The 12,041-nt window shown below is 35.7% G+C and overlaps 1 protein-coding gene across 1 annotated transcript in view; it reads left to right on the top strand.

Moving 5' to 3' along the window:
• The window catches only part of LOC127411738 (leucine-rich repeat-containing protein 1-like), a 127,701-nt gene that overhangs the window by 76,912 nt on the left and 38,748 nt on the right, over positions 1 to 12,041 (top strand). The window lies entirely within an intron of this gene.

Here is a 12,041-nt window from a genome sequence, read left to right as displayed (position 1 = left end):
AAAAACTCACACAGTGGCATCCCTATATCCTAGTCTGATGATTAAACCACTAAAGGCTGAGATTTAATTAAACAAATAGCCTATACGGCCTTGCAGAGCTGCGTGCTTCATCAGAAGTGAATGTGAGAAGACACTGTGAAGCGCAGCACATGCAGGGTTCATATTTATATAATTAAATCATAGCCTTTAGTGGTTTAATAAGAACATTAGCGCAGGCAGCGAATGGCTTTTCTGGAGGCGAGAAGTGAAGTTGTCAAAAACATCTGCCAAAATGCCAAAATAAAAGCTCCATTTAACAAGACGTGTGAAATTGGGAAAAAATAAAAATAAAAAATGGGACAGAAATGTATTACCTCTATATAATATTAGTATATAGTACTATCAATAATAATGAACAATAAACAATATCTCACAAGCATGTTTCATCACTGCTTTCATTAAAACTGTGATGCTTTACTGTGCAGAACTGTATTTGACCAAAAGATGATGTTGTGTTTTGGAATGTTCTCATTTATTTTGTTCTCATTTAATTAAAATTCAATGAATTCATTTGGTTAGACAGTTTAAAAAAAAAAAAGATAATGTAATTAAACTTTAAAATCTGGAATTCAGGGAAAATAAATGGAAAACACGGAATTTGGGAAAAACTAAACCGGAATTTGGCAAAAATAAATGAAACAGATTTCATAGGGCCCTACAAAAAGTGTCTCCTTGCAGCATCTGGCTGTGATTTTGCATACGAGTCTAACATGATTAACTAACATGTGAGTTTTACTGCGGCAGTGCTTGTGGTGATAAGGGTCATATTGGTATGGTACCTACTGTATGATCAAACTCTTGCATCAGGTTATGAGTCATTTAAAATTAGCTTTACAAGTTAAGAAATTTTACCAAAAAAAAAAAAAAAAAAACCACAACTGCTTTTAAATATAAACATGTGATAATGCCTATTTTTGTGTAGTCCACTGAATTACGTGCTGTACAAATGAAAGGCACTTAATTTCATTTGATTATTCTTTGTCACATTTGCAAATAACATAAAGCAGTCCTGCCCACTGATTGATGCACAAATATCTACCGCGGTATTGCAAAATCTCAGTTAACTGTTAACTGATTTATTAACGCAATTATTTTTACAAACCCTATCCAGACCACATCCATATGTGATTTGAAATGTAAAGTTGGTAAATGGTTTCAGTCTGAACCAGTTCAAAATTCAGTAATTTTTCTTCTGTTTAGGACACAACATGACTGTAATGTTGTACATAAAACGCAGCAGTGTCTACAGCTGTCTGAATTGACTAATTTACGCTCACTGTGTAGTGAATGTTTTGGACACAGCAATATCTCAATACAGTCAATGTCTAAATACAGTAATGCCTTACGGTTATGTTGTCTAATGCACATCATGAGTTCAGTGCTGATGTAGATAACAAATAATATCAAACAGGATTCTATTTCATTATTTGCTAAATGACAGTCATATTGGAATTGGGTGGAGTGTGAACAGAGCCATAGTTACACAATTTTTGGCATTTACATTACAAAGTCCTTTCGATTACAAAAAAAGTACTCACGCTCAAGGAGCTTTTTAGAATCAGCCCTGTGCTAAATAAAACATGCTCCTTTGCTTTTCATGTTCAAAGCCTTTGTTCAAGTCACTCTTTAAATTGTGCTTTGTGTCTGTGCTGTTTGGAGTGATGGCACAAACTTGCATTCGCTTGAGTAAATGACTCTCGTGTGAGCACGTCTGCCATGAGTGCTTCAGTTTGCATGCTGACTCATCTGACAACGACCGGCTGTTATGCTAATTGGTGTTATGAACGATAATCCTTACACTTGCTAACCAGCAAATCCTGTTGAGTGAAAGTGCACTCCATTGGCAACGGTCAACCAATGGCTTATTAGCACTCTGGCCTCGGGCAACCTGCCATCACCCGTCACATGACCATGCCTGCTCGTACAAACTGTAATATTGTATGTATCGTGTGTGTGTGTGTGTGTGTGTGGCATGGCCCAATGTTATTGGGTGTTTCTTTAACATCAGCCACTTTTGGCACTGTGGACTTCTAGAAAGTCTTTTTAAAACATTTGTAATTATTTTTATTTTTACATCGCAAGTGTGGGTCTGGGACAAGACTAAAACAATAAAATCTATATATATATATATATATATATATATATATATATATATATATATATATATATAAAAAAGCATTTAAAAAGGCCTGATGAGACATTTCCAATTCAGTTTTTCACATTTTTCAGACACATTTTTATTTTATTTTTTATTTGTCTACTAACAATGTCCTACAGTGTAAAATGCAGCACAGGAGATTTATGTCCTTTTTATAATTTTTCTGAAACAATAAATAAATAAATAAAATAATTTAAAAAAAATCACACCACATTGTCATTTCCATCACATTTCAAATTCTTGACAACTCCTTTGTCTTGCTATGGATAAATTCATAGCTAACATTTTATGTATTCTTTATACACACATTTAAATGATATTTTCACACTTTTGCATAATTTTTCAAAATTATAGTTTGATTGGAAATAACGCCCAATAAAAATATTCTGCCCACAACTTATATTTACTTTGAATTGTCTCAAGCATGCTCTTTAGTGACACTTTTGTGGTTAGAAAGTAACTTCTATGAATAAATAAACTTTATTCATAACTTTAGTCATTAAAAAAAAATAAAAATTAAAAGGCTAAATCATTATTTGGTGGGACCGCCTTTGCCTTTAAAACAGCATCAGTTCTCCTAGGTACACCTGGACTTTTTTTTTTTTTTTTTGGTTGTTGGCAGATAGGATGTTCAAAGCTTCTTGGAGAATTGGCAACAGTTCTTCTATGTATTTAGGCTGTCTCAAATGCCTCTCTCTTCATGTAATCCCAGACTGATGCGATTTTCAGTGGGGGGCTCTATGGGGGCCATGCCATCTGTTGCAGGGCTCACTGTTCTTCTAAAAGGAATGTTTTGGGGTCTTTTGGTCAGTTCTGTATATATGTAAACATTAGGTATGTTGTGGCTTCTGCCACCTCTGTGAAAAATCACTCTCAAAGTCTTGGGGTTTTGATGCTAGAAGATAGACTTTATTATCAGAGATAAAAAAAAAAAGCCGAGTCGTCTGCAGAACAACTCCAGCATCTGGGTTTGTAACTGCTTATATACATATGATCTACCAAGGCATGGCTAATACATTCCACACGTCATCACCATCCATCACATTTTTACTATTTTGTTCTGTGACTCCAGTCTGTTGTTTCTCAAGAAATGAACAGAAAACCTCTGTGAAGGGTCCTCACCATATGTCTTCTCTTGTGTCAACACAGGAGACTAGTTTACCATATGTGAGCACATTCCAACACAGGTCTCTACACACAGTAAGATACATGCTTGACCATCAGAAATAATTGTAGAATAAAATGGCTATATTTACATTGATTATATTTGATTAATTTACATTCAACTTTATAAAAATATTCCACAGGTACTTAACCAGAATGAGTCTTATTATTGCGGGGATTAACACAACGGTAAAACTTTAAAGGGGTCATGACATGAGGAATCAAATTTTCCTTGATCTTTTGACATCTAAGAGGTGATTGTACTATAAAAACATACTGTAAGTTTAGAACTGAAAACTTCCTCCTTAATAGAATAAGAGCATTTATTTAAACCAAGCTGCAAAAACGGCTCATTTGGAATTCTTGGAACTTGTGATGTCACAAGGACCAAATATATCTGCATATGCAATGCCTATTTTTCTATCATTGCACCCTTTGCCCCGCCCACTGGTGCTTAGTCAGTCACACAGGTGAAGAGGAGAGAGAGACTGGGCCTGTCATGGGAGATTCATCCAAAGTGGACTTACACAGGACACCTTCATGTACCTGTCTGGATTTAAATGTTTTTCTTCATAAACATGCACAGACAGACGTCTTTGACTGCTTGATGATAAATATATTGGTCTGCTTTTAAAAGACACAGTGTCAAGTTACAACTCTGAAGAGGAGAAGCACTATGTCATTCAGCTGCTGCCTTCGCGTTCTTTCGCACATCTGCACTATTTTTAGTTGTTGGTGTATGAAAACATGCTGAAATGATACTAGAAACTGGATGTGGATGTGGATGTGTCTTCAGCATATTTTAGAGTGGGATGTATGTTCACTTCATATCATACCAGTCATAATGTGATTCAAGCTTTGCAAAGGAACTGTTATTTAAGGATGGGGCAGTTAAAACACTTTACACGATCACAAAAACCACGGGTAAACATTTTCATTCATGAATATTTCATATGTCATGACTGTGTGATAGTTTATGGTGCTGACACTCTGTTTACACCTGGCGCATCCATTGACACGATGCGATGAAATGGCTTGAGGCTGTCTACACCAGATGTGTCAACACCAACTTTCTAAACCGTTTATTTGTGTTGTTGGCAGTAGTAGCACCAGCGCAAAATGGAATGGGACATCTGCTTACTGTTCGCGATGCACCGCAACGGACGCTATATTATTGATTATAATATGTTCTATTGCTTTTGACACGACTCTCAAGTCTGGTGTTGACAGGTTGTGAGTGTTAACAGAGGTGCTTGAGATGAACAGTTTAATATATTCGGATGCAATGTGTTGGATGTGCATTATGTGTAAACCCTGACATTTAGTTTTATAATGTTTTTGAGCTGGTTCATTCTCTTCTGACTGAGTTTCAAAAATGGCTCTCTTCGAGGACAGTGGGCGTTTATGTTGAAGTTTTAAGGAGGCGCTTATGCCAAAACTGAATGGTTCAGACCACGGGCCAGAGACAAGGTGCAAAATGATCACATATTACTAAATTATGACTGTTTTATTGCAAAAAACTTTACTAACATTATCAGTGGACCTCAGGGAAGATAATAAAACTATAAAAAAAAGAGCATTTCATGACCCCTTTAAACTCTCACACTTGAGACTTGTTCGCAAAATCACCGCTAGGTGTGAGACACTTTTGGCACCATCATTAAGCAAGGATGCAAACTACTCACCTTTCAGCTAAAGTCATGCCCAAATTGTTTGGTAAAATGTTCTACTTTTTCCTTAATAAAATGACTTAAAAGTGTTACTTTAAGCCTTAACATTTATAAAAGCTTTAAATACAAAAAACAGATCAGCTAAAAATATACATTTGGAACACCTGCTATACATTTCTTACCCTTTTCACCTCTCATGGTTTGCATTCCTTGTTAAGAGTGAAGAAAGTGAATTATTATGATTAACATTGTTAATATTATTATATGCATTTTATATTTGATGCATAGAAGGCGATTTAAAGGCCAAAGTATACCTCAGTTGTCCATGTTGCTGAGCCCTCCCGAGCACAGTGTGGCCTCACCGCACTCCACCCAGATTTTCTTGACCCCCAGACGTGGTCCTTGTCTGTGTGCATCGTCGGTGCATTTGCTGGCCATTGACTGTACTAAAAGAGTATCACTAACCATAGAATTGCGCGTGTGTTGAACGCATTCGTATTCGCTTGTGGTCAGAAAAGTATACTTTGGAAGGCAATGTGGTCAGCCGGGCACGATCAAATCCGGAACGCGGAAAAACGAAGTATACCCATGCCTTAACAATGCAAAATTAATACCAGTATTAAAGTTATAGCTTCGTTAGCTATTGAATTATATATAGTAAAAATGCTTCAATGTCAGCCTTTTTCAATAAATGAAAACTGTTGCTTCATAGATTATTAGTTATTTAATTATCTTCCTGAAAATCAAAATGAAAATACATTGTGAACATTCATACATTTATTTGTAAGCCCTAGTAGAAGGGCTAACACATTGAACATAAATGAGGAAGCATTTCCTTCCTGCAGACGCGTTTTGCGTCTTGACCTGAGGCTGAGGGTGAACAGTGGGTCATGTCCCAGCTACAGACAGAGCAAGCAGTCTTAAAATACAGGGAGCATTTTACGCTGTATTGAAGGGGTACCCGGTTTATTCACTGCATGCTACTGCTAAAAACAGAAACTTAAAAGCTAAATAAATGTCTACATGAAATTAAAAGCATAACTTACAATCCATGAAACAAACTCAAAATAGCCTGAAATGTATAAAAAAAAAAAAAAAAAATGCTTTTAAAATAAAAATTAAATAGGAAAAGCAAAACTGCTGGCATGAAAACAACACTCGGGATAGGGTCAGCAATGATATGCATGTCTTTACAAACACAACTCGTTGTGTTACTGTACTGTCTCTTGTGTCATCTTCAACACTCCTCCAGTGTCTTATGTTCTTGAAAAATCCTTGTCTGTTGTGCTGGAAGGGTTTGTTACTGTCCTGCTGACAGCTGAATGAGATTAGAAGAATGTCATTGTCTTGTTTGAACAATGGTTTTGTGTTTGAGTGACACAGATTGTTCTCCAAGTCTGTTCGCTCAGCTGTCACCTCTCTGACCTCATGCAGTGGACAAAAAACAACACTCCAGTTCACTCACAAGCCAGCTTCAGCTCATGCCATTTCATCTTCAGCTTGCATCAGACATGGGGTCAAATTCATTTGACAGTTGTGACACTTTTATACATAATTTCAATGCAAAACCTGCACCTTATTCACTAAACATCCGTCATTGTACTGGTGTTGCACTGTGCTTTGCATATTTAAATGACGTTATTGTCATTCTTTTCTGTGCAAACATGCCTTCTATGTAAATTAGTCTTAGGTAAACATATGCTTTCTTGCAGTAATGGAAGCAGTTATACTTCAAATGATGGAGAAGAGCATTATAACAGTTATATATCCAGACAGGTGTAGTCAAGAATACTTTCAGCATTTTAAAGTGACGATTTAGGTGTCTGGATCACAGTGGCGGAGTGATAAAGTGATAAAAAAAAATGTATGCCAGATTGCGTTTATATCCACCACAACCTACAATAACACCCAGAACAACCTGCAAGATTTGGAGTTCTTCTGTTCAAATTGCATTTAGCACTAATATTTGACGCGTTTGCACCATTTTCTGATTTTCATGATCCCTTTAGTGAATCGGAATCTCAAATTACAAAGATAGTATATTTAAATAAGCAACACTATTATTAATGAATGTAATAATTTTTTTACGTTTGCTGTTGCTGCCGATTCAGATTTAGAGTAGATTTGATTTGATTCTAATGTATTTGGGTATATTTCACTTCTAATGTCCATTTTGGTTACATATGAAAGCAATTTGTTGGTTTCTAATTAGGGCTAGGTGATATGGCCAAAAATATCCCAATATTTTTTTTTTATATATCGATCAATATTGAAATGTATCACAATATACATTTCATACCATTATTGGGGGTGGAAAAGCATTCCAAATGTTTGTTAGACCTCAAGAATGAATGTAAACACAACTTATTTGTTTACAAGTAAACTCCACAGGGTAAGCTACCTTTTAATTTGAAGTTCAAGAACATGCACTTAAGAAAAGGGTTTATTCCAGGGTTTTTGTAGAAAGCGGTATTCTGAAACGTCATGTTAACAAGAATGCCGATTTCCTTACACTGTTTAAGGGATTAAGAGAAAGCAGTTTAACACACCCAGGTTTCTTCCAGAGAACACGGCTTAATGTGGCCATGTAAACACATTATTGGCTGTGTTCTAACAGGTTTTTGAAGAGTGTGTATGTGTGTGAACAGACTGTATAACAAACTTAATAGGATGGAGCCCAACAGCAAGTTGGAAAGAATTTTTACAATTTCTTGGAGTACAGTGGGAAAAGCACATACGCTATAAACTACACCCATTTATACACACCAATGAAAAATACTGACTGTCCATCACGTTCGTATATATGCGCTCGTACATTGGGGGAATCCTGGAGTTTAAAGTAAGAGTGAAACCCCCACAATTGCGGTGCAGTTCCACTGCAGGTTGTCATAGAAAGTTAAGGAAACAGATACCATACTTCCTTGGATACCATGTTTGTTATTTACACAAGCGTCGCGGAGAAATTACATTACTGTGGAGAAAGCTGCTTACTGACCGAGCCGCATGTATACAGGAGTAAAGAGTATGCCGCTTATACAGTGCATGTAAACTGGAATGCCAATTTCTCACAAGACACCGCTTTCTCACAATAAGCTGGATTCTGCTGTACATGTAAACGTAGTCAGAATCATATTAGCCAGATAGCTTACTCGCTAGCTGCCGGCTACCTAGCCTCATTATGTTTTAACCCTCTGGGGTCTGAGGGTGTTTTGGGCCCTGGAGAAGTTTTGACATGCCTTGACATTTGTGCTTTTTTCAGTTGCTTAAAAACATATTAATGGCTAAAGTCTGATAACCCTGTATTCAGCACAAACTTGACTAAAATAATATGCGAGCAACATGTATGTACATGTTTGTATTTTTGAGAAAATAACGTTTATGCATGGTTTTTGAAAAAAACAAAAATTTTAAGTCACTGAAATAAGGCCATATAACACATACTAAACATTTGTTCACAATACTTTTGAGAACTGGATCTTGTAGCCTAGAGTTTTGCTATAAAATGATGTGAAAACCATCCTGATCACTCATTCATATAAAACAATATAGTCATTTAACTTTTGTAAGACACTTTTAGTGTTAGAAAGGCCATATGCGAGGAGGCGTGGATGATCATGAATATTGATGTGATTCACACCTGAGGAGACAAAGACCCCTCCCTTGAGAGAGAATGAATGTTTGTAGCTTATTCACAAAATCAAGTTTAAGTTAAAAGAAGTAATCTGATTATACATGTTCTTTACATAAAGACTTTACTTAAAAACTTTAGACCTACACTACCATTTAAAAGTTTTAGATCTGTAAGATTTTTTAATGTTTTCAAAAGAAGTCTCTACTGCTCACCAAGGCTGCATTTATTTGATCCAAAATACAGCAAAAACAGTGATATTGTGAAATATTTTTACAATTTAAAATAACTGTTTTCTATTTGAATATATTGTAAAACGCTATTTTGTGATCAAAGCTGAATTTTCAGCATCATTACTGCAGTCTTCAGTGTCACATGATCCTTCAGAAATCATTCTAATATGCTGATTTTCTAATATGGGCATATTTACAGCACATTTTACATATTTACACCCAAACAGATATTTGCATGCACAAGCTTCGTTGATGATAATGAGGCAGCATAAGCACGAGTTAAAATATAATCTAAACATTCATATTATTTTTATATCATATTACATATCATATTTATATCATACAGCATACAATTTAAATACCTGCTTTAGCCGAAACAACATTTAAATGTAACTAAAACTTGCCTATTAGGACATATTTCAAATTTCAATACTTTGAATACTGGCTGGCAAGTCTGGAAATAGTCCAACTAGTAAAATATGTACATGTTTATATAAAATAGCATGTCAACTAATGTAAGTAAAGACTTACTCATCCGGAATTGTATCCTCGGCTGGATCAAGTCGCTCTTCAAAATGCAAACGTTCATCGTCGGAGTCCCACTCCTGAGGAAAATGTGAACTCTTCGTCACTATCCAGGACCATCTGAAGAGCTTCCTCACCTGTGTAGCGTGCCATCTTCCAAACGCGCAGAAAAGTGATTGAACTTGATGCTTTTTAAGGCATTGTTGGGGGCGTTTACCATTTGCATTGATCGTCTCAGCACATTACTGTATGAATAGTACATGCTGGTGAATGTGTTCACATTAGCGATAATTAGCTGAGCCAGGAAAAACTGTACATCTCTTTGTTTCATACAGATTACATTGCAGGAGAATATTTGTTTTAAATTTGAATTGTTTTATTTAAAAGTAGACATTTTAAGCTTTCTTTAGACATATGTTTACTGTTTGTCTGATAAGTATTCGCGGAGTTTCAGTTCATTTTTGTGACGTGTTTCAGAAAGATGCTCGCGGAGACAGAGACGGCTGAAAGCGCACCCTGTTTATTTTCTTTATTTTACAAAAGCACAAGGTTTTGTTGTTATTGTGAGTGTACACAAATAAAAGTAGACCCTTTATAGTCTCTAATGATGTCTTACACTTATCTGTATGCCCAAAAATGACAGAGTATTTTAAGTTGTTTCCGCTGTTATGAGGAAAAAATCCAGCAGGACGTGCTGACGCATCCGTCGACCCCAAAGGGTTAAATGACAGCAAAGCTATGTAGCTGCTAGCTGGCTAATACTCCTTAACCAGCTGATTTCATGACTGCAATTCAGTTAGCTAGTTGTGTGTATAACTTTGCTGAACGGCTTGCGTTTCTAGCGACATGCACCTGATTGTCTAGATCTGGGGTATTCAAGTTCCAAGATGTCCAGTCTCTAGATTTCCTTCCCAGCAAAGATCTGGACAATAACTTACATGGTGTTAGTAGTCAGTATAGCTATGAAATGACATAAGGAAAGTAAAGCTAATTTTTTGAAATAGTAGGCCTAATTGTACATTTCTAAGTTGGCAGTAATAGTATTTTGTAAAAGAAGAAAATAAAACCCATCAAAGTCAAAACAGTCTCTTTAAAACTGGGCAAGGATTAGGACATTGTCTCCAGAGACAAAGTCAAAGTAATGGGTTTTGGGGGATCTTCTACCAAAAGATTAAAATATTTCAATGAGTTCATCAATTGAGAGCACTTTGTTATGATAAAATCAACTGTTCATTTTTAAGCTGAATGATAACAGTCCAGTATTTGTGTTTGAATATTTTTAGATACTCAAGGGGCATAGGAGGCCTTGTGACTATTAAGGAAATATATTGTTTGGGGGTTCAGGGGTATCCCCTGAGAGAAAATTTTGAAAATGTAAAAGGCTGAATGGACCATTTTTATATTTTCCTTGAAATGAAAATCTACCAACAACAAACAATGTACATCACAATAGTGAAGCTTAAAAATACTGTTAGCTAAAGTTAAGTAGGCCTATAAATGGTCAGACTATCAAATAATGGAAATGTTCTCATGAGAACTCCACTATGCTTCTAGTAAAATCAAATTTTTTATTGTTTTTCCTTGCCATTTATGTGAGAGATGATCTTAATTTCACAAAAATAATCTGTTTGTGAAGGTCTCGAAACATGCTGATTAATAAAGCTAATTGTAGACGGAAAAAAACTATATAGTTTAAAGGTGATCTGGAAGCACATTGTCCTGTCACAAACCTGGTTTAGCTGAACGGTCTAATTCATTTCAGACACATCAAGTCAAGTCAAGCTTTATTATAAGCCCAAGGGGCAATTTTTGTGCAGCATAAAAATTTGTGAACATATAATACAAATACATTAAAACATTAATTAAAATGACACTAACATCAAAACACAACATTCAAACACCTTACAAGTTTAAAAGCCTTACAGCAGTGGGGATTAAGGAATTCCTGTTAATTACTTTTAAGTTTAGGCATACTATAACGAATACCAGAAGGAAGCACTACGAATTCATTAAAAAGTGAGTGGTTAGGATCGCCAAGAATGGCTCTGGCTTTTTGTAAAACAAACCGTTCAAAAATATTTGATAATTCAGTCTGCTTAACACCTATGATCTTACCACATTGATTGACAATACCATTCAGTGTGTTCCGATGTTTAAAATTTAAATTACCATATCAACAGCCGATAGAGAAGCAAAGTACAGATTCGATGTAAGATTTATAATGCATGCTCATAAGAGTCCTACTAATATTAAAAGAAGAGAGCCTCCGTAGACAATATAGCCGCTGCTGGCCTTTCTTGCATAATGCCTCTGCATGCACGTCAAAACGCAACTGGTTGTCAATGATAGTTCCAAGGTACTTATAACTACTAGCCCATTCCACCATTATATTTAATAATCGTGTCTGCAGCTCTGTGCACAGTGCACAAAAGAGAATGAATGAAGCATGTTCTGTAAAAGAGTAAAGTATTCGCGAGGGCGCGGGGTAAATGCGTAAATACTGCTCATGACATGCTGGATGCATGACAAAGCACACTGATAGGGTCACTTACTCATTCTTTAGTTTTTTTTTTATTTTATTTATTTATTTATTTTTTTTACATTTTAGAATAATACTAAAGTCA

Source organism: Myxocyprinus asiaticus, chromosome 21, assembly GCF_019703515.2.
Source record: "Myxocyprinus asiaticus isolate MX2 ecotype Aquarium Trade chromosome 21, UBuf_Myxa_2, whole genome shotgun sequence".
NCBI lineage: Eukaryota > Metazoa > Chordata > Actinopteri > Cypriniformes > Catostomidae > Myxocyprinus > Myxocyprinus asiaticus.
Note: the sequence above shows the minus strand (reverse complement) of the source record. Positions and strands in the feature narration are given on the sequence as shown.